Source organism: Primulina tabacum, chromosome 8, assembly GCF_025594145.1.
Source record: "Primulina tabacum isolate GXHZ01 chromosome 8, ASM2559414v2, whole genome shotgun sequence".
Classification (NCBI taxonomy): Eukaryota; Viridiplantae; Streptophyta; class Magnoliopsida; order Lamiales; family Gesneriaceae; genus Primulina; species Primulina tabacum.
The window spans coordinates 14,805,146-14,826,438 of record NC_134557.1 but is presented as its reverse complement, the minus strand read 5'-3'; the positions used below and the strand labels follow the sequence as shown (position 1 = coordinate 14,826,438).

At 33.9% G+C, this 21,293-nt stretch overlaps 2 pseudogenes; one reads left to right on the top strand and one right to left on the bottom strand.

The window, feature by feature from the left end:
• Positions 1–15: 15 nt before the first annotated feature.
• Positions 16–1,198, bottom strand: LOC142553811 (pathogenesis-related thaumatin-like protein 3.5; annotated as a pseudogene).
• A 1,429-nt stretch (positions 1,199–2,627) lies between these two features.
• LOC142553813 (auxin transporter-like protein 3) lies at positions 2,628–19,621 on the top strand (annotated as a pseudogene).
• The last annotated feature ends 1,672 nt before the right edge of the window (positions 19,622–21,293 follow it).

Genomic DNA, 21,293 nt, shown 5'->3' with positions numbered 1-21,293 from the left:
TATATATTTAAGTACTTAGAACATATGCCAAATTGCACTTGCGATTATCAAAGCAAGAATTGTCATTCCCCGTCTATACCGGGGACTCGATCCCACTGATCCACAGCACAGCAATTTCTGGTTGTGATATGTGCACATAGTTTGCCCCCTGCAAAAATTACCCCCATCACCATGGAAATTCAGTGTGAAATTCACTGTCAAAAGGAAAACGGATGTGGCAATACACAAATTGTGGCAAAGTATGTACCTTGATGAGCAGAATGCAACAACGTAGTCGGTCCCGGAACACGTAAAAATACTGGTCGGGTCGTCATAAGCATAACTGTATGCCTTGGGGCAAGCTTGTTTAAATATCCTCGAATAATAAGTAGGCTGGCATGTAGACGGATTCCCATGTACCCCCCCGGCAGCAATACTCATCTGTGTTGAGCACATCACAGGCACTTCTGCAAGCCACAGTCCTTCCACCCCCTTTCACGGCCAGTTCAGCCGGGCAATTCAGCCTCAAGTCTGAAAAAGTGCCTGCAACACTACAGTTCCCCCTCCCATTTATCGGCGTCACGGTCATCGGCAAGTTGAAGCCATCGACAAGGCTAACGTCATAGAAATCTGTGCCAGCCAACGTGAATTCCGCTAATGAGGCTGGTGGTTTGCCTGATGCAGCGCATTTGAGAGAAGAGCCGCAGCTACCAGTTTGGCAGGAGCCGTTTCCGTTCCGGTCGAAGTTGCAGCCGGTTCGACCTCATATGCGGCCTGACCAACCAACCGGCGCGACAAGTACCTCTGTCTGCCCAGGCTTGAGGGAGAATCCACCGCCGCCGAAGTTCTCACCGGGTGTGATGGCTGGCCAGATTGTTTCCTTGCAGTAGTTTACTATGGTGAAGATTCTCGCGCATTCCGAAAATTGTAGTCCTGCTCACGCATGCATGTACTAGTTAACCCACAATACATCATTAATCTCGCAACAAGTCCACTATTAAAATTTTTATTTAACATTGTTCTTACAAGATTTATCTCTCTATGAATAATAGAGGAAGACATAAACTTGCAATAACGAATTAAAGAGAGTAAATTAGTAGTACCCATTATCAGTAGTAGTAAAACGGAGAAAATTACTGGTACATGAAAAAATCTAGAGGCTGCCATAGTTTCTAATTCGGAGCTCTAAAATTAAAAGCAGAAGACATGCATATACAGCATTAACTGGCACCTAAATATTGCATGCATGGACAAGCGAAAGGTACGGAGATCAAGAATACGTGCATGCAAGGTAAGTGTAATTTGAAGAGTTAATCGTTTTTAATTACTTCTTTAATAAAAGGTGATGGTTTATTCTTTTCGTCAATTTTTGCCGCAAGTTATAAGCGGATTCTATTCCATTTCATCTTTCTACTTAACAATCGGTCGATTAAACTAATGGTGTATTCGGATTTTGAAGTATTCTCCTATACATTCTTATCTTGTTTAGTAACCCTGCCATCGATTTTCAAAATTCTAAAAATAGAGTTATTTAAAATTCTTATATTGATCTTTAAACGGCTTGGTGGATGATACCTATATAGATATTGATCCTTTATCAACTCAACATATGACATGCGTGCAGGAACGATGAATCATGACCACTCAGGTTTAACAAAATTAATGAAACAAACGAGTAGTTTTTTTTCTTTCCCCAATACAAGATCGAAAGAAACTGATTGTTTTTAAAAAAAACAAAAGAAAGAAAAAGGTAATGTGTAAATTACTTCAGGAGATGCATCTATTTTGGGAATCCAGTTGGCACGCGTGTGGCATTAATGATGTTTAGCACTGAGCCTATCCCTAAATAATCATACTCTCCATATTCATTAATTTTTAATCTAAACAATTTTTTCCCTCCAAATTAAAAAATAATAGTAATTGACATTTTTTCTTCGTTCTTTTTTGTAATAATACTTTATACTTTGGGCTGCGTGTATTCATGCCTGTCCACGTATTTAATTTGGGCTCGAAAGTGTTTCTTGTGGGCCCTCCCGCTCGTGCGTCCATGCGAGGTCAGGCCCACACCTTAAAAAAAAGCCTGCAGTGTGAGATTAGAAATATAATCTTGATTAGAGTAAGCCTAAAATATATGCGCTATTTGTTAGTTTCTATAATAAGATATATAATTTTGGTCGAGATGAGACATGATTCAATTATTTATTCAATATGTATTTACAAGTTTATTGTATATTTTTATTTCAAAAAAATTTGTTGAAAAATGTTAAGATTGAGTTTTGGACCTAATTCAACTCCAAAAATTATATCAAGAAGAAATATTTTCTAAATATTTATATAACTTTGAAGGACTTAATCCAGCTGAGACATTTAATACGCCCCGTCACGTCCAAAAATGGACAACTGGAGTTTGAAATTTACAAGAAATTATCTGACGGTCCATATGACAGCCACATAACGTTGTGTTTGAGCTATGATATAATGTTAAATTGAGACTTGTACCTAATCAAAACCGATGATTGTTCAAATACATATATACAACTATTTTTGTATTACATTTGATTTTTTTTAAAAAAATAAATATTTATCCCATCGTATTAGATGGTGGGGTTCACTCATTATACACGCAAAAATAAGGAGCAGAAATAGGCTAAAACACTACAATATATATCACACAAAGAACTGCAGAAAAGGGAGGAACACTTCACTCATCATCTCCTCTCACACAAAGTGACCATAGTTCAGCAGCCATGGCTTCGGAGAAAGTGGAGACTGTAGTAGCCGGAAACTACGTCGAGATGGAGAAGGAAGAAGAAACCGAATCCAGCTCTACTAAGAGCAAGTTATCGAAGCTGTTTTGGCATGGTGGTTCAGTTTATGATGCATGGTTCAGCTGCGCTTCTAATCAGGCACATTTTAAGCTAGTTTTTCTGGCTGCTTATGTAGATTTATTACTGTAATTTTGTATGGTGTTTTCTTGCAGCAATGGTATGAAATGAATTAGTTCGATGTTTTTTTTTATGATAATCTATTTATTTACATGGACAGGTTGCACAAGTACTGCTGACGTTGCCTTATTCATTTTCCCAACTTGGGATGGTTTCTGGGATTACCTTCCAACTGTTCTATGGTTTAATGGGAAGCTGGACGGCTTACCTTATCAGTGTTCTCTATGTAGAATACAGAACTAGGAAGGAGAGGGAGAAGGTTGATTTTAGAAATCATGTCATTCAGGTATTAATCAGAACAGTGGCTAATCATATAAATTTTTTGTAATTTTGTCTTTTAGCTTCTTCTTTTTCTCTCGAGTTTTTCTTGATCTGAGAGGGGTTTTGATATTTTTTCTACTCGACAATTTTCTTATCTAAAGTTCATTAGCATATTCTTGAAGCTGATGAAAATGTGATTGGTTATCTGCAGTGGTTTGAAGTTCTTGATGGGTTACTTGGAAAGCATTGGAGAAACATAGGCCTCTTTTTCAACTGCACTTTCCTTTTATTTGGATCTGTCATTCAGCTCATAGCATGTGCAAGGTACTTTCTCATATGGATCTATCGAGTTATACATATTTTTTCTAAAAATTCATGAAGGATCATCTCATGGCCGATCCGAGTAGGAGTGTAGTCAAGTAATACGTATGCCTCAAGGACCACATCATCACTCACATGCTTAAGCCCACATGTGTGGTTCTCTTCTAGAAGATTGTAGAATGATTGGAACGTCTAACCAACTAACAGATTGATTCTTTTATTTGTTAGTTTGTTATGTATAGTTTTTCTCTCACTCCTTGTATAAATTCCTTTGTAATCTCTCCGTCATCAATAGAGAAAAATATTCCAAAATTCCTTCAATTATATTCTGCTCTCTTTACTTTTCTATCGTGGTATCAGAGCCCAACAATGGCGGAAGCCACATCTCACACGGAATCCAGTGTGTTCACGATCTCTAATCCAAGTCTCAATCCCATGTTAGTAAACCCAGCAAATCAAATTAACGCTGTGAAATTGAATGATGACAACTTCCTTCTCTGGCAACTACAAATTCTCTCGGGTATTCGAGGATTGGGTCTTGAGCATTTGCTTCATGAAGATACGCCCATTCCACTCAGAATGATTGATGCTGGAGAGTAGATTTTCACAGTGAATCCGATGTTTGTCACATGGAGCAGGCAAGATCAACTCCTTTTTTCCTTTTTATTAGCATCCATGGCAGAATGCGTCCAAAGCCAGATGATTGGTTGTAATACTACTGCGGAACTTTGGTTGCGCGTCACTCGCTTGTTTGCCTCCAGATCAAAGCCTCGAGTAATGCAATTCAAACTTCAGTTGCAAACACTAAAGAAGGGTGGCCAAACCATGAAAGAATACCTGAGCAAGATGAAGACCTATGTTGATATGCTTGCAGCATGTGGTCATCCCATCTCTGAAGAAGATCACACTCTCTATATCCTTGGGGGTGTAGGGATTGAATATGAATCGGTTGTAGTTCATATTACCTCCAGATCTGAATTTTTGTCTTCTGCCGATGCTAGTGCTCTCCTTCTTGCTCATGAAGGACGCATTGAGTCTTACAATATCACTACAGACAACACAATATCTACTGCTGCTGCTCATGCCACTACTTTCTCTCCATCCAAAGGTCGAGAAAATGCCTATACTCGTGCTTCTTCTCGAGGCCGTGGCCGCTTTTTCAGAGGTGGTCGGAAGAACTGGAACCAGGGCAATGCTCGTCCGAAATGTCAAATTTGTGGGTATTCCAATCACATTGCAGAGAAGTGTTTTTATCGATTTGATAAAGATTTTGTTCCGCAGCACAGAACCTATGGTCCTTTGCAATCTTACACTCCTTCCCACATGCGAGACACTCATTTTTCCCTTACTGCTGCAATGGCTATGAAACAACAAGAAGAGCTCAATGATGAATAGTGGTTCCCTGACTCAGGAGCTTCTCATCATGTCACAAATGACCTTGCCAATCTCTCCATTGGCTCTGAACACACTGGCGGAGGTAAAATATTTATTGGTAATGGATCAGGTTTGCCTATTTCCCATGTAGGAACTTCATCTTTTGACTCTCACACTAGTTTTGGTACTCATACATTTAACCTACATAATCTGCTTCGAGTTCCTCATATCACCAAAAATCTTATTAGTGTCAGTCGATTTGCTCATGACAATAATGTTCTCTTTGAGTTTCACCCGTGTTTTTGTGTTGTGAAGGATCTAGCAACACGAACCCCTCTCCTTCGAGGAACTCTGCATAATGGTCTATACAGATTTCATCTTAGCAAATCCAATCAAGCCACCACTCCATCCGCAGCCACTACCTCATCCGCAGCCTGCTTCAACTCACCCTCTGCCTCTCTGCTCAACACCTCTCCTAATCAAGTGCTCCAGTCACAGTTCATTCCCAAAGAGGATTCATCCTCATTATCACGTTGGCATTATAGATTAGGCCATCCATCTTTTTCTACTGTCAAGAAAATTCTAACCCGTTGTAATACTTCCTTTTTAAATGATACTGGCACTCTTTGTACGGCATGTGAATTAGGCAAGAATCATAGATTACCTTTTCCCACGTCTCACACGATATACTCCGAACCACTTCAATTAATTGTTTCTTATGTATGGGGACCTGCTCCTAATATTTCCACAAATGGCTATCGCTACTATGTTAGCTTTGTCGATGCCTATAGTCGTTTCACTTGGATATTCTTTATCAAACAAAAATCAGAGGTCTTTCATGTGTTTCAGACCTTTAAAAACAATGTTGAGCTTCAGTGCAATAATAAAATTAAATCTCTTCAAACAGATGGAGGTGGTGAGTTTCGATCCTTAGGTCCTTTGCTACAAAAGTGGGGTATTAATCATCGTGTCACATGTCCATATACTTCCCAACAAAATGGGATTGTGGAACGAAAACATCGTCATATTGTTGATATGGGTCTCTCCCTCCTTGCTCATGCTCACATGCCTCTTACCTTTTGGGACGAAGCTTTTGCTGCCTCTGTTTTTTCTTATTAATCGATTACCTCCCTCAGCTACTCTTGGTCATGTCCCTCTCACTCGGCTTTTCAACATCTGTCCTGATTACACTTTTCTTCGTGTTTTCGGTTGTCTATGTGTAATGCCTGAAGTAATATCGCAAGTTGTTGATTTAGTAATATGAGATTACTAAATAATTAATGATTTTTAAAGAATGAAATATGACATATTCTGGTCATATGAAGTCCAAATGATTTGAAATTTGGATATAACGTAGAAAACTCGAAGATATACAAGTATTCATGTTTTGAGTTTTGGAAAATTTTATCATTTGACTGATCCAAATGGATATATCGGTGTTGAAAATGTTAAATATTATAAATTATATTGGTGCAGTTGGTGGAATATCACATCATGGCATATCGGGTGGAATATCATATCACTGTAGACTTTTTCTTTAATTTTCTTCTTACCTTTATTAGGTAAGTCCATACCAAATTGATCACAAAATTTACCTAATTGTTTTTTCTCAAGTAAATTCTGTCTTTTAATTTGATTATTTAATTTTAATTCATTACAGAGAGCTAAACCCTCTTTAATGCAAGTATTAATTAAATTTCCATAAGTATAATTATCATATGGAATATTAATCTCATCTTTTCTTAATACTTTTCTAATTCTTTCAGCAAATAGAAAAGGTAAACCATCTATAAATTTAGCTTTCCAGAAACTATTATTACAATCTGGTATCTCATATATACGAGATAAAAAGGTATCTTTATACCATCTAAAATCAGTAAGTGTTTTACATTTTAGATTACATAATAAAGTACGAATCTTTTCACTATCATCAGTGAATTTACCAGTAAAATGTTCAATCATAGTCATTATTAATGAATATACAACATTTTCTGATTGAATATTATTCTCTATCTTTATAGAATTAATAATATCTTCTTTTTGGAATTGATTTAAATAATTATCCCACCAACCTTTAAGTTGACCAGTAAAACCTGATATAATCATCTTAGCGATATTTTTATCAGTATTGCCAGAAGTTTTACACACAGTACTATACATAAGCATTCTGTGAGCAGTATTATAAATTTGTTTATCACTAAAACCATCAATATTCCATTCATAAATACTTTTCCCATTATAACTATTAGCAAATATATATTCTTGTTCTTCAATAAGAACGTCCATGGGAGTAGGTCTATTATAATAATATTTATTTTTGTTAGGTCTATCTGCCCATTTAATTTTATTAATTTCTTCATCAGAATGATTCTCATTATTATCTAACTCTTTATTAAGAGTATTTAAATTAAGATTTCTAAATTTTTCTTCTAGTAATTTTTCTATATCAGAAACAGAAGATTTAAATTTAAAATCCTTTATATCTGGAGGGGATTGAATAGAAGAAGTAGCAATAGAAACAATATTAGTTTCTTCTTCTTTTGTTTGAATATGAATATCTGGTTTAATTTGATTAATGGCCAGAATTATTTTATCAATACGATCCTTAAGAAAAACTATCTCTTCTCCTATTATCGTAAGATACAAATTTGTATAATTCTGATTAATATGTTTAACAGTTATTTGTAACATATCATTTTCAAATAATTTAGAAAAAGCAGTAAAATTTAAAATTTTATTATTCTTTTCTATAATAAAAGATTGTTGAGGAGGATAAACAGATTTTTGAATCTGTCCAGAAGAAAGTTTATAATTTCTTTCAAGAATAGAAATATAATCTATAATAAATGTTTTAAAAAACCAAGGAACAAAATGAATTAATTTATTCTGGTTTTCACAATATGTATAAAATTTCGAAACAATATACTCAAATTCTTCTTCAGAAAAACTTTTAAAATACCAATTTCTGAAAGATTCCCATTTGGGTAAATAAAATTCTGCATTGATCCTTGCTCTAGCAAGAGATCATTTAGTAAAATCAATTTTAGATTTACTATCCATTAAATACTAAAATTCATTTATGAAACGGTATCAGTTTCTCTAACTTTTTGAAAGTTACTTTTATGCACAATATTATTCTGATTAATAATTAATTCATCTACTGTATCTTGTACAGGAGACTCAACATCTTCTCTTATCTTAGAAGTAGAAGCTTTAGAAGTTTGAGGAATATCCACTAAATAATCTAAAGGCGAAATAAAAGAATGACTGGATCTTGATCTAGTATCGATAGAAGATGGCAATAATCTTCTTTGTTCATTATTAAACTGTATTTGAACAGATCCTTCATTATTTTGTATAACCTGTTGTAAATCTCTATTTATTATAGGATTTCTAGGAACAGCTTGTTCAATTATCCAGCTTTCTGGAAATTCAATTTCTTCCCATTTTATAGATCTACGGGTTGTAATATTAGATCTATTAAAATTAGTTTCTATAAGAATAGTTTCATTTAATTTTTTATCTATTCTTTTACACATAGGATTCAGTGTAAATAATGGTTTATAATAAATACGATAACAGATACATATAACTTCTGTACCGGGAGTATAATTATAACCATGCGTTTTAACATTTAATGTTAAAGAATCTAATATATTAATATCAGACAAAGATAAAGATAAATTTGGATAAACATCAAAATATACTGGACCATGAGCCAGACTAGATTGAATTATTCCCATAAGGGATTGTTAAAGGTCTAAAAGCTATTTGAATTAAACCTATATGCATGAATCTGTAATTTTTCCTATAAGGTAAAATATCTTTATTGTTTAACAATCTAATAACCATCTCATTATCATGAAGAGGTACTGAAGATTCTGTAGTTTTAACTACTTGTTTAAAACCAATTTTTTCAAAAGTTCCTAACTTATATATCATTTTAGAATCTATCTTAGGAATAATCCATTTATTCAATAAATCTAAATTCTCAGGTAAATCATATTCTTCATTTAAACTGTTTTGAACAGTTTCTTTAAAATCGAAAATATTCATTTGAATAAAAGTGCTAAATTATTATCCAGACTATTTCCATGGCTCTGATACCATCTGAGACTTGGGATCAGAATGAGGAATCTGATACGTGGCTTTGTTTTACCAAACTTTTCCTTAGTGGCTTTCGCACACATGGAGGTTATTGGTTTCCAGCCTATATACCATATTCAACTCTTATTGAGCTAAGAAAATGAAAAATTTAAATCTCAGAATAATAATGAATATAAGATTCATATTTGGAACTATTACAAAACATAATAGGATTTATAAAAGATATACCAAAGAAATTAAACAACAGAGGATTATACCGAGGTCCACCTCAGAATCATAAATTCATAAAAATCACCCATGAACGCCTTAAACGCCATCTCTCGGCTAAGCAGGCTAAAGGGCTACAACATGAATTTATTTTTCCTGGTTAAACTCGAACCTTGTGTTTACCATTTCCTGGTTCATCTTTTTACCTTATGTTCTAACCAAAGACTCTTATATTACATTAAATTCCAAAAATTTAAATAGATCTTTTATTATCTCAATCTGATCTCAAGAACAAATAAATATAGATCATGTCATAGTAAGGTAATAATTTAGCACGAATGCTTTAGCCTGTCATACAGGCTCAACTAATGAAATATAAAAATTTAAAACAGTAAATAAAAACAGAAAATAAAAATAGTAAGAACTTACAAATTTGTTACCAGAACTTCAAACTTTTATTGATATAATTCAGAAGGGTTTTTACAAGAGAGAAATGAGAGGGGAGCAAACTCAACCGTGTCCTCCTAAAGACACAGAATGAACCTATAAATAGATAGAAGAGCCGGACATGAAACCCCGGATTCCATCTAAAATAAAAACAGTACAGTACTTTATTAAAGTAAATAATACAATGCATTATTAATGCAAATAGTAGTCAAAAAGTCTACAGTGATATGATATTCCACCCGATATGCCATGATGTGATATTCCACCAACTGCACCAGCTGCAAATTCTTTTTCTGACGATTTTAATCATCTTTAATATTGTCTTTTAAAGAATTTTTCAAATTCTCAAAAATGTCATCTATCTGAGAAAATTGAGGAATATCATCCTCAGGGTCTTGAGCATCCTGCATCTTCATAAGATGAATAAATTGATTTTAAATAGATTCGGACGCCATAGATTTATCTGATTTTGAATCAGCACCTCCAATATTCTGGAAAAGATCTTTTTTCATTTCTTCAATATAGATCTCGATCATTTTTTCTTTTGAATATATTTCAGAATATTTCTGAGTAAGAATCTTGAAAGGACTCATAGAGGCTTTTTCCTTTTCTTGTTGATTATTAATTTCTTTCTGATATAAAGAAATTTTTTCTTCCATTTGATGAAGAGTTTCATAACCATATGGTTTTCCAGTTTCTGGATCATCTCTTAATAATTTGTCCCAAAATTTTGTGGAACTAACCCTCCATATGCAAGGGATGCCTTCATCAGTGTAACCGAATTTTGGCTGCCATCTTCAGATCCATGGGATTCCAAATTCCATGAAAAATAGACATAGAGTCTTTCCATCAATCCAATGTTCAGAAAATGAATTTTTAATACTTGGAGAAACATTTAACCAAGTATTCATGGGTTTTATAAAAATCTCTGGCAAAATCTTTGCGGATGGACCAAATATCTTCCACCATATTAAAAACCAATTTGGAACTGGATAATGAAAAACATTTTCACAAATTTTTAAAAACCAAGTATATTTTCTTTTTTCATTTTCATAAAACAAGGTTTTATTAAAACTTTCAATATAATCCCAAAAATTGAATTTAAAACTCATTTTATGATTTTCAGAATAAAATTCTTTTTCAACTAATGGAGATATACCCCATTCTTCAATAGATATGATCTTCTTGATGATAAACTTTGAAAAGTTATAACTTCTTTTCTGCTGAGTATTACTGAAAAAGTGAGTTATGTCAACACTTTTTGTAGATATCAGAAGATTTTCATAAAATCCTCTTTGCTTATAAGAACCATATACATATGATGTATTGTTTAAATATCTTTCCATTATAGTCCATGGAGTTTTTTCCCATTGGGTATCTCTTTCTTCTATAAGAAGAATCAATTCTCGATGTTTTGTCTCTGTATATAGAGCTGAATCATTATCATCCTCTTTGATAATATTAGCATATGATGCTGAAGATTGAGAATCTGTATTACTTCTCTGCTTTTGTTTCAAGAATTCTTGAAATTCATTGTATAACTCATTATTTTGCTCAGTATTACTGGCTGATGAACTGGATAAGTTCTGGGCTATAAGCCTCTGTTTACCATGTTGTGCAATGATATTAGGGGGTTTTCCCCTACCACCTCGCCCTCTATAAGAGGACTCTCCTCTTCCTCCTCGGGAATACATATCTGTAGATAAAAACATTAGGATAAATATTCTCGAGTTAAGAAATCTGGTAAGTGATTATCTTCACCTTTTTTATAAATTATTTCAAAATCAAAAGGAGCTAAATGAGCCTGCCATCTTGCAAACATTTGTTTAGAAACATCATGTTTAAAATCTTTATTAAACATAAATTTTGCAGATTTACAGTCAGTTTTTATAATAAACTTTTGATTATATAAATCATCTTGAAATTTCAAAATACATCTGACAATAGCTAAAATTTCTTTTGCTACTGTGGAGTAATTTTTCTGGGCATTATTCCATTTCCCAGAATAAAATCTAATAAGATATTCTTGTTTATTTTGAGGATCTTTCTGTTTTAAGATTCCTCCAAAACGTATATCTGAGGCATCAGTTTCAACTATTTTATCCCATTGGGGATTAGCAAGCATAAGACAAGGAAGATTTTTAACATTTTCCTTAATATTTTTAACAGCTATTGTATGTCTTTCAGACCAAGGTAAAGGATTTTTCTTTAACCTATCATATAAGATAGCAGAATCTTTAGTAAGATTTTTAATATAGGGAGAAATATAATTTAAACTTCCTAAAAATCTCTGTAACTGAGTTTTATTAGTTATAATATCAGGAAATTTTGAACCAAATTCTATACTTCTCTGTATAGGAATTATTTTTCCTTTCTCAATCATATGACCGAGAAATCTAATATTGGTTTGAAATAAAATCATTTTAGATTTTGAGATAACAAGTCCATTTTGAATAACAATATTTTTAAACATATTTAAATGTTTAAAATGTATTTCAATATCATTAGAAAATACTAAGATATCATCAATATAAACAATTATAAAATTGCTATAATTATAAAAAATATCATTCATAATTTGTTGAAATTCAGAAGGGGCATTTTTAAGGCCAAATGGCATTACTGTCCATTCATAATGTCCTATTGGAACATTAAAAGCAGTTTTATATCTATCAGATTCTTTTACCTGAATCTGCCAAAATCCTGATTTTAAATCAAATTTTGAAAATATGATAGCATTTACAAGTCTATCTAATAAATCTTTTTTATTAGGAATAGGATGTCTAATCCATTTTAAAACCTTATTAAGAGGTTTATAATTTATGACTAATCTTGGAACACCTCTTTCCTGTTCAGAATGTTTATTAACATAAAAAACAGTACATGACCAAGGAGATTGAGAAGGCTTTATCAACCCTTTTTCTAATAAAGAATGAATTTCATTCTTACATAATTCTAAATATTCAGAATTCATTTGACAAGGACGAGCCTTGGTAGGAATATTTTTTCATCAAAATTCTCTTCATATGGAAGAGATATAATATGCTTCTTTCTATTCCAAAAAGCATTAGGAAGATCATTACATATTTCTAATGAAAACTTATTATAAATAAGTTTAATTTTTTCCTGTAATTTAGGATTTTGTAATTTATCATCTATAGTTAATATATTAACTTCTTCTTTTAAAGAATTAATCTGAAAAGTTTTCCTATCAATCTTTTCTTGTAATTCATTAAGAATTCTATTAATAGGTTTAGTTATGAACTTAAAGGAAATAGGATTACCTTGAAAAGTTCCTATAATACATGTTTCATCAACATAAGTTAAAGGATAAATTTGATAAATAAAAGGAAGACCAAGTATAAGTTGGCTAGAAATATCTTTTGCTAATAAAAAACTGGTTTGAATACAGTTTTTATCTTTGCAAATATAAACTTTTGGTAATTTATAATTTATTTCTAATGGTTCTCCTCCTGCATGAGAGAGAGAATGAGTAGTTTTATGAAAATATTTCGTAGGAATTAATCCTTCATGTATAACATTTAAGTCTGCACCACTATCAATCATAGCAATGAAATTCTTTTTATAAGAATTTTCAATTAATAAAGTTATATTGATATACCATTTTTGAGATATAATCATGCTTAAAACAGATAAATGTTTTTTATCTGGATCAGGAAAAGAAATATCTTGTAGATTATCAAAACTATCAGAATTATTAACTGAATTATTATTATTAGTTTCAATGATTGAAACACGATAATTTAAACTATTATTATTGTGTTGTAAAATCTTTACTTGTTCTTTAAGATTTTCTATTTCTTTAACTAAATCATGTATAGTAACTGGATTCTGTTTACTATATTTCTGTTGAAGAAGATTTTTAACTTCTTTCATAGAGTAAGCTTGTTCTTGTTTATATATATAATATTAATAAACTAAACTTTGATCGGTGGAATTGATAGCATTGAAATCAATTCTATACGCATGAACAGAGGCCAAAGACGTGAGGTGAGAGAGTGAGAGAAATAAAGTTTCGATTTTTCTTTTCGATCTTGCGACTTATCGGTTTATCCAATCGACGAACCGACTTTAGTTCTGGAATCGTTAATACGAGGTCTTCGATTTGAGGTATAAATTTTATATTTTTGGTGATGTATGAAATTCGTCGATTTTTGGAATAAATCCAATAAATTGTTAAATCATACTGAAATTGAATATTGTTGAGTAGTGTATGATTTTAACGAAGTAGAGAAGATTATTGTGTTGTTGTTTTGAATTATTCCTAACTTATTATAATTAGGGATTTTTAATCATTGGATTGAGATTGGAGAGTTGTTTGTCAGTTGTTATTAATTCTGATTATATATTCGGAGTCTACGAAGTATAGGCTACACGTTGATATAAAGTTTTCGTAATTTGACGGATGTTGTAAAATAGCCTATTATTTGAAGTTAATTAATTAGGGTGTATTTGATGGTAGTATTGTGAATTAAATACACCAGATTATTAAATTGTTGAACAATACGAATTTATAATCGAGTTTTATATTTTGTTGAATTAATTGTTGTTGAATTATTTGATGTTATATATTGAGGCTGTTATAACTGTGTTGATACGGTGACAATGATCTGATAATTATTGTTGAATTATTTAGATACATCACAAGCCTCAGGATCAAAGAAATAACCAGATTGTATATATACTCGATTATCAGGTACGTGTTGACGTACGAGCATATGTTGTTATTGTTTAGTATTGATGAATACTATTGTGTTGAACGACGATAAATCACTGGATTTGGGTGATTTGGTATTATATTTGTTGTTTATTATTGTTGATGTTGTTGGTTATCATTGTTAGGAGACGTCTCGTTGATGTTGTCACGTTGATGTTGTTCGTTCAACGATATTGCTGTCGCCGGTGTTGGGGTGCGACGTATCGTTGATGTTGTTATTCGTTCGACGATATTGATGTCGTCGGTGTTGGGGTGCGACGTATCGTCGATGTTGTTGTTCGTTCGACGATATTGCTGTCGCCAGTGTTGGGGTGCGACGTATCGTCGATGTTGTTGCATTGTGATGTTGTTGAGGTTGTTGTTGGCTGATTGTCCAGAAACGGCAAAGGGGGTATTTCTATTATGATTTCAGTTATATTTTATGTTGTTAATATAACTGTTATGTATTACGATGATGATTGTTGTATATGCTCACCCTTTGAGGGCTGTTTCTGTTGGGCAGATTACAGGACTATGCGTGAGACAGGATAGTGGTGAAGGACTAGGTGTGTCTAGTCAAACAGTCTTGTAGTTGATAGTAGATAGAGACAGTATAGCTTATTGTCTTATTTGAGTTGTATGTGTGTATTTATTATACTGTTTCTGCTACACTGACGTAGATAGTGTGGTGATTGCACTATTTTATCGTATATGCATTATATTATTACGTCGTCGAGAAGAAAAAATTTTATGCATACGACGTCACATGTTGCATGATTACGTGGCGAGGTTTGGGGCGCCACACTATGTTTTCCATATCTCCGAGTATATTATTCTCACAAGTTTGAGTTTCGTTCAAAACCCTGTACATTTATTGGATATAGCAGCAAACACAAAGGCTATAAATGTCTTAGTGCTGATTGGAAAATTTACGTTACTCGACATGTTAAATTTGATGAAATTGTCTTTCCTTTTTCTCACAATCCAATTACTTTGTCCAGTACACCTCCTACATGTTCTTCAGTTCCTCTTCTGTTATCCACTCCACCTGCCTCCATTTCTTCTAATTCTTCTCCCACGCCTACTGCATCTTATGATCATCTTGGTTCAGTCCCAAGTATCCTCTGATTCTTCTCTGTCCACCAGCAGTTGTTCAGCCCCTGCTCCTAATAACCTGCATAATTCCGATTCATTACCAATACACACTCATCATATGGTAACTCGATCCAAAGCTGGAATCTTCAAACCAAAGGCCTTTATGACACACCAATCTATTGATAATACACCTGTTCATCTTCAAGATGCTTTATCTAGTACAGAATGGCACAATGCTATGCGTGAGGAGTACTCTGCCCTCATGCGTAATCACACCTGGTCATTGGTTACTCCTCCAGTCTAATGCATCTATTGTCGGGTGCAAATGGGTTTTTAAACTTAAGACTAACACTGATTGTTCCATTGCTCGTCATAAGGCTCGACTTGTTACCAAAGGTTACTCTCAAATGGCTGGTTTTGACTTCTCTGAAACGTTTAGTCCTGTGGTCAAACCTACTACAATTCGCCTAGTTCTTACCATTGCCTTGACCAAGCAATGGTCCATTCATCAACTCGATGTTAACAACACCTTTCTTAATGGCTCTCTTTTGAAATTGTTTATATGCAACAACCTACAGGGTTTGAACACAAGCAGGATGATGCCACATTGGTTTGCAAACTACATAAGGCTATCTATGGCCTTAAACAAGCACCTCGTGCTTGGTTTGATAAGCTCAAATCCGCATTACAACAGATGGGATTTTCTGCCTCGAAATCTGATCCCTCATTATTTGTTCGGTTATGTTCTTATTCTATTATCTATATTCTTGTCTATGTGGATGACATAATTGTAACAGGAAGTGACACTCATACAATTGCTACTCTCATCAATAAGTTGGACAGACAGTTCTCACTGAAGAATTTAGGCAACTTATCATATTTCTTGGGCATTGAAGTCTCCAAGCTCTCAGATAATTCTCTTTTCCTTTGTCAAGCCAAATATGTCCAGGATCTTCTTCTCAAGACAAAAATGAATAATGCCAAGTCTCTGCCAACTCCTATGATTACTAATTTCAAACTCACAGCCAAGGAAGGTGATCCGTTTGATGATGGCAAATTATATAGAAGTACAGTTGGTGCCCTGCAATATCTCACCATTACTAGGCCGGACATCGCTTTCAGTGTAAACAAGGTCTGCCAATTTATGCAAAATCCCCTTCAAACACACTGGAAAGCTGTCAAACAAATCCTTCGATATCTCAATGGCTCTATTCACTATGGGATTCATCTTACTACATGTGCTCGACTATCTCTCCGCGGTTTTGTGATGCAGATTGGGGCAATGATCCGGATGATCGTCGCTCCACCTCTGGCTTCTGCTGGTTCATTGGTCATTCTCCCATTGCTTGGAGCTCCAAGAAACAACAAGTTGTTTCTCGATCTAGTACAGAAGCTGAATGCCGGAGTTTGGCACATGCTACAGCCGAGTTGCTTTGGCTGCGATCCCTCCTAACTGAGAGCTATATGTTCCTCTGGATGATACTCCAACTCTCTGGTGTGACAATATGAGTACCATTGCTCTTAGTGCCAACTCTGTCCAGCACTCCAAGACAAAACATTTTGAGCTTGACTTATACTTCGTTAGAGAAAAGGTTATATCCAATGCTCTATCAGTTCGTCATGTTCCATCTTGTGATCAAATTGCCGATGTTCTTACCAAGCCCTTATCTGCTGCCAGCTTTAACAAGTTTCGATCCAAGCTTCGCGTCGTACTAAATCCGTCACTGAGCTTGCGGGGGCAAGTCAAGTAATACGTATGCCTCAAGGACCACATCATCACTCACATGCTTAAGCCCACATGTGTGGTTCTCTTCTAGAAGATTGTAGAATGATTGGAACGTCTAGCCAACTAACAGATTGATTCTTTTATTTGTTAGTTTGTTATGTATAGTTTTTCTCTCACTCCTTGTATAAATTCCTTTGTAATCTCTCAGTCATCAATAGAGAAAAATATTCCAAAATTCCTTCAATTATATTCTGCTCTCTTTACATTTTCTATCGAGTGTTTCTTTTATTTGTCGCAATAATTCTATATATGTTTATAATTTTATGTTTGGATTTGCAGTAACATCTATTACATAAATGACAATCTTGATAAGAGAACTTGGACATACGTGTTTGGAGCATGTTGTGCCACCACTGTGTTTATCCCTTCATTCCACAATTACAGAATTTGGTCATTTTTAGGCCTAATTATGACAACTTACACAGCCTGGTACCTGACCATAGCTTCCCTTCTCCATGGACAGGTGAATTTTTTTTTTTTCCTCATCAATATTTGCTGATCAGATTACTGTATATATATATGTCTACTTATTAAACTAGGTTTACATTTGGCTCGATCAACATGGTTCTTTTTCAATTGATCAACATATAAATCATTTAGAATAATTTTTGGTGAATCAAGGTTGAGGGAGTGCAGCACTCGGCACCTGCCAAAATGGTTCTGTACTTTACTGGGGCTACAAATATTCTTTATACATTTGGGGGCCATGCTGTGACAGTGTAAGTTCCCTACCATGTTTTAATATACAACATTTCCAAAAAAAATACAATGATTCTTATGGTTAATCCATTGATTGACTGACCATAGAGCTTGATAAGTAGTTACTGATCAGCGGGTTCGATGATAGCGTAAAGATTGAACTATCTATAATTTCAGAAGTCCTTGCAAGAGATTATGTACAAATTAAAACTGAACTTTGGAACTTGTTGCTCTTTGTTTTTAACTACTTATATAGGGAAATAATGCATGCAATGTGGAAGCCACAGAGGTTCAAGCTAGTATACTTGATTGCAACAATTTATGTGTTGACTTTAACCCTGCCATCAGCCAGTGCTGTTTACTGGGCTTTCGGAGATATGCTCCTCAACCGATCCAATGCCTTTGCTTTGCTACCCAAAACTCGATTTCGAGACACTGCTGTCATCCTTATGCTCATTCATCAGGTATAATTCGAGCATAATCAAGACTAGATCTAACAGGACGAGCAGTAATTAATTCCATTCCACCTTCGAATATATGTAAACATATATGCTCGTAGCATAAGCATATAATGTCGTCATTGAATAAAATTAAAATTCTTATTTTCTGTGCAGTTTATTACGTTTGGATTCGCTTGCACCCCTCTGTACAATTCGTGTGGGAGAAGTTCATCGGGGTACACGAAACAAAAAGCTTGTTGAAACGTGCCATAGCGAGATTACCAGTGGTTATTCCGATATGGTTTCTGGCCATTATATTTCCATTTTTCGGACCAATTAACTCAGCTGTCGGATCTTTGCTTGTTAGCTTCACCGTGTACATAATTCCTGCATTGGCTCACATGATCACTTTTGCTTCTGCTTCTGCCAGAGAGGTATCCATATGTTTAACGTTTGATTTTATTCAAGACAAACAAAAATCTTTTCAGAAAATATTACTTTTTCTATCAATTCCTAGTTGAATCATGCGATTCTTGAATTACCTTTATCATCAGTTTGAAATTAATGTTCGGCAGATAATGAAATAGACAACGCATGCATTTCCTACACCCCAACAAACAAAAAAGTCGAGGAAAAGATGTATAAAAGAAAGTTGGGTTTGAAAATACTTTCAAGAAACGCCTTTTATATATAGTACTTAAAAATCTAATCTGGCATCAATAGGCATCATCTCGTGTTCGAGATCCAATTATAACAATATCTACTCGATCCGATCTACATCTGTCGTCTTCTGTTTGAGACCCTTGATTTCCTTTATACAATTACATTATTATTATTATTATTTTTTTGACAGAATGCAGTGGAGAGACCTCCAAAAGTTGTTGGAGGGTGGGTTGGCTCGTATTCGGTGAACATATTTGTGGTGGCATGGGTTTTTATTGTAGGGTTTGGATTTGGAGGTTGAGCTAGCATGGTCAATTTTGTTCATCAGATTGATACTTTTGGACTCTTCACCAAATGTTACCAATGCCCTAAGCATAAAGCTTGATTAATGTTGGTTAATTAGATTATTATATAATATGATATCAAGAATTAATGGTATTAGAATTAATATAAGACCAAAATTTACATTACAATATGGGATTTATAAGTGTGTAAAAGGCTGTCATTTGTAACATCTTTTTTCTTCCTAATTACTCTTTCTTGTAATGATTTCTTTTAACATGCATGTGTGTTCGTTTTATGTGGTGTGTGTTAAGAGGTTAGAGGTCAAGTACTCTGTAATTCCCTTTGTTTTTTTGGGAATATTTAATGTTATAATGCACCCTTTCTTAATTTTTTTGTTATGTATTTTACAAAGAAAATATATTTTTCTATATACAAATTATAACATAATCACAAAAACTCTTGTGAGACGATCTCACATATCAATTTTGTGAAACGATTATTCTATATGGGTAATCTACGAAAAAATATTACTTTTTATGTCAAATATATTAATTTTTATTGTAAATATGGACTGAATTGATCCGTCTCACGAATAAAGATCCGTGAGACCGTCTTATGTAAAATCTACTCTAACATAATATAATATTTTATTTTTTTAGAGATGAAATTCATGGAAAAAGAAAAAATATTTAATTTTTTATGAGAATAGGATCTTGCAACATTTGATTTTTATTTTTGAAAAAAAAAAAGATCTTTTATCTTTAAGGGCATCCGCATTGATGGGTGTTATAACACCCACCACATCATCAAAAATCGTAGGATTCACATGCCACATACACATTACATTAACACATCTATTCTCCCACATTCATTTTAATATTCACACTCATTATTTGTAGGTCCCGCTGTCCACTCATTCATCTTACTCTTACTTTAAATTAAATATATTCACTTTCAAATTTATTTTAACATTATTTTTTAATTTATTTTAATTTCCAATTTTTTTTCAAAACATATAAATTTGAAATTTAAACCAATACATTAAATAAGGAAAATTCATCACGTGTGTGGGGACCCGCGTTCAGCGACGATTTTTAAAAATCCGTCGCAAATAGCGACAGTGTTTCACAAACCGTCGCTAATTATCGAATATTTTTTTAAAAAAAACTGACACAGGGGCGTTCATACATATTAACGCCTCACACCCTCTCTCATGTGCGTGGGCATTATAATTGGGACTAATTAATCAATTATAAAACAGGGTCTAATTTTTTTTAAAATGCGGAACGTAGTGAAATCGAACATATATACATCTCAGTATAAAAATACAAGTCTTGTACTGCATGCATTTATTCAACTAAGGTTTAACAGCTAATATCAAGTGTCCAACCCTATCTCTAATCCAAGTCCGGAGCCTCCACTCTAATCACGATCTCTCTTCATCTTCTCAACCCTGAACCTGTCCCACCTGTTGTCATGCACACATACAACACAAGACAACAGCCGGATAACTCCGGTGAGAATAAATCCCAGTATAAACAATGTAAACATGCAATCATATAAAAACATATACAAAAGCATATAACAAATATCACTCACATGCAGCCAATCAATAAACATGAATAATATAAAACTGTAAATCAAGTAGTCATCACAGACTCGACTCAAACAACGCGTCGTCTCAGACTCGACTCAACTCTAACCTAGGGATCCCAATGTCTGGATATTGATAATCATATCGAATCTCAGTCGATAGGAATGAATCAACCCTAAACGACATCGATATAATTCATATATCCAGTGTCTGGGCGAAACAGCCGCAGAATTGACGAATCGTCAAGAATTAAGCGAATCAGCCAATAACTAGACGAATCAGCCAGTAATTAAGCGAATCAGCCAAAGTTTAGACGAATCAGTCGATAACTAGACGAATCAGCCAATAACCAGACGAATCAGTCGGTGACTTG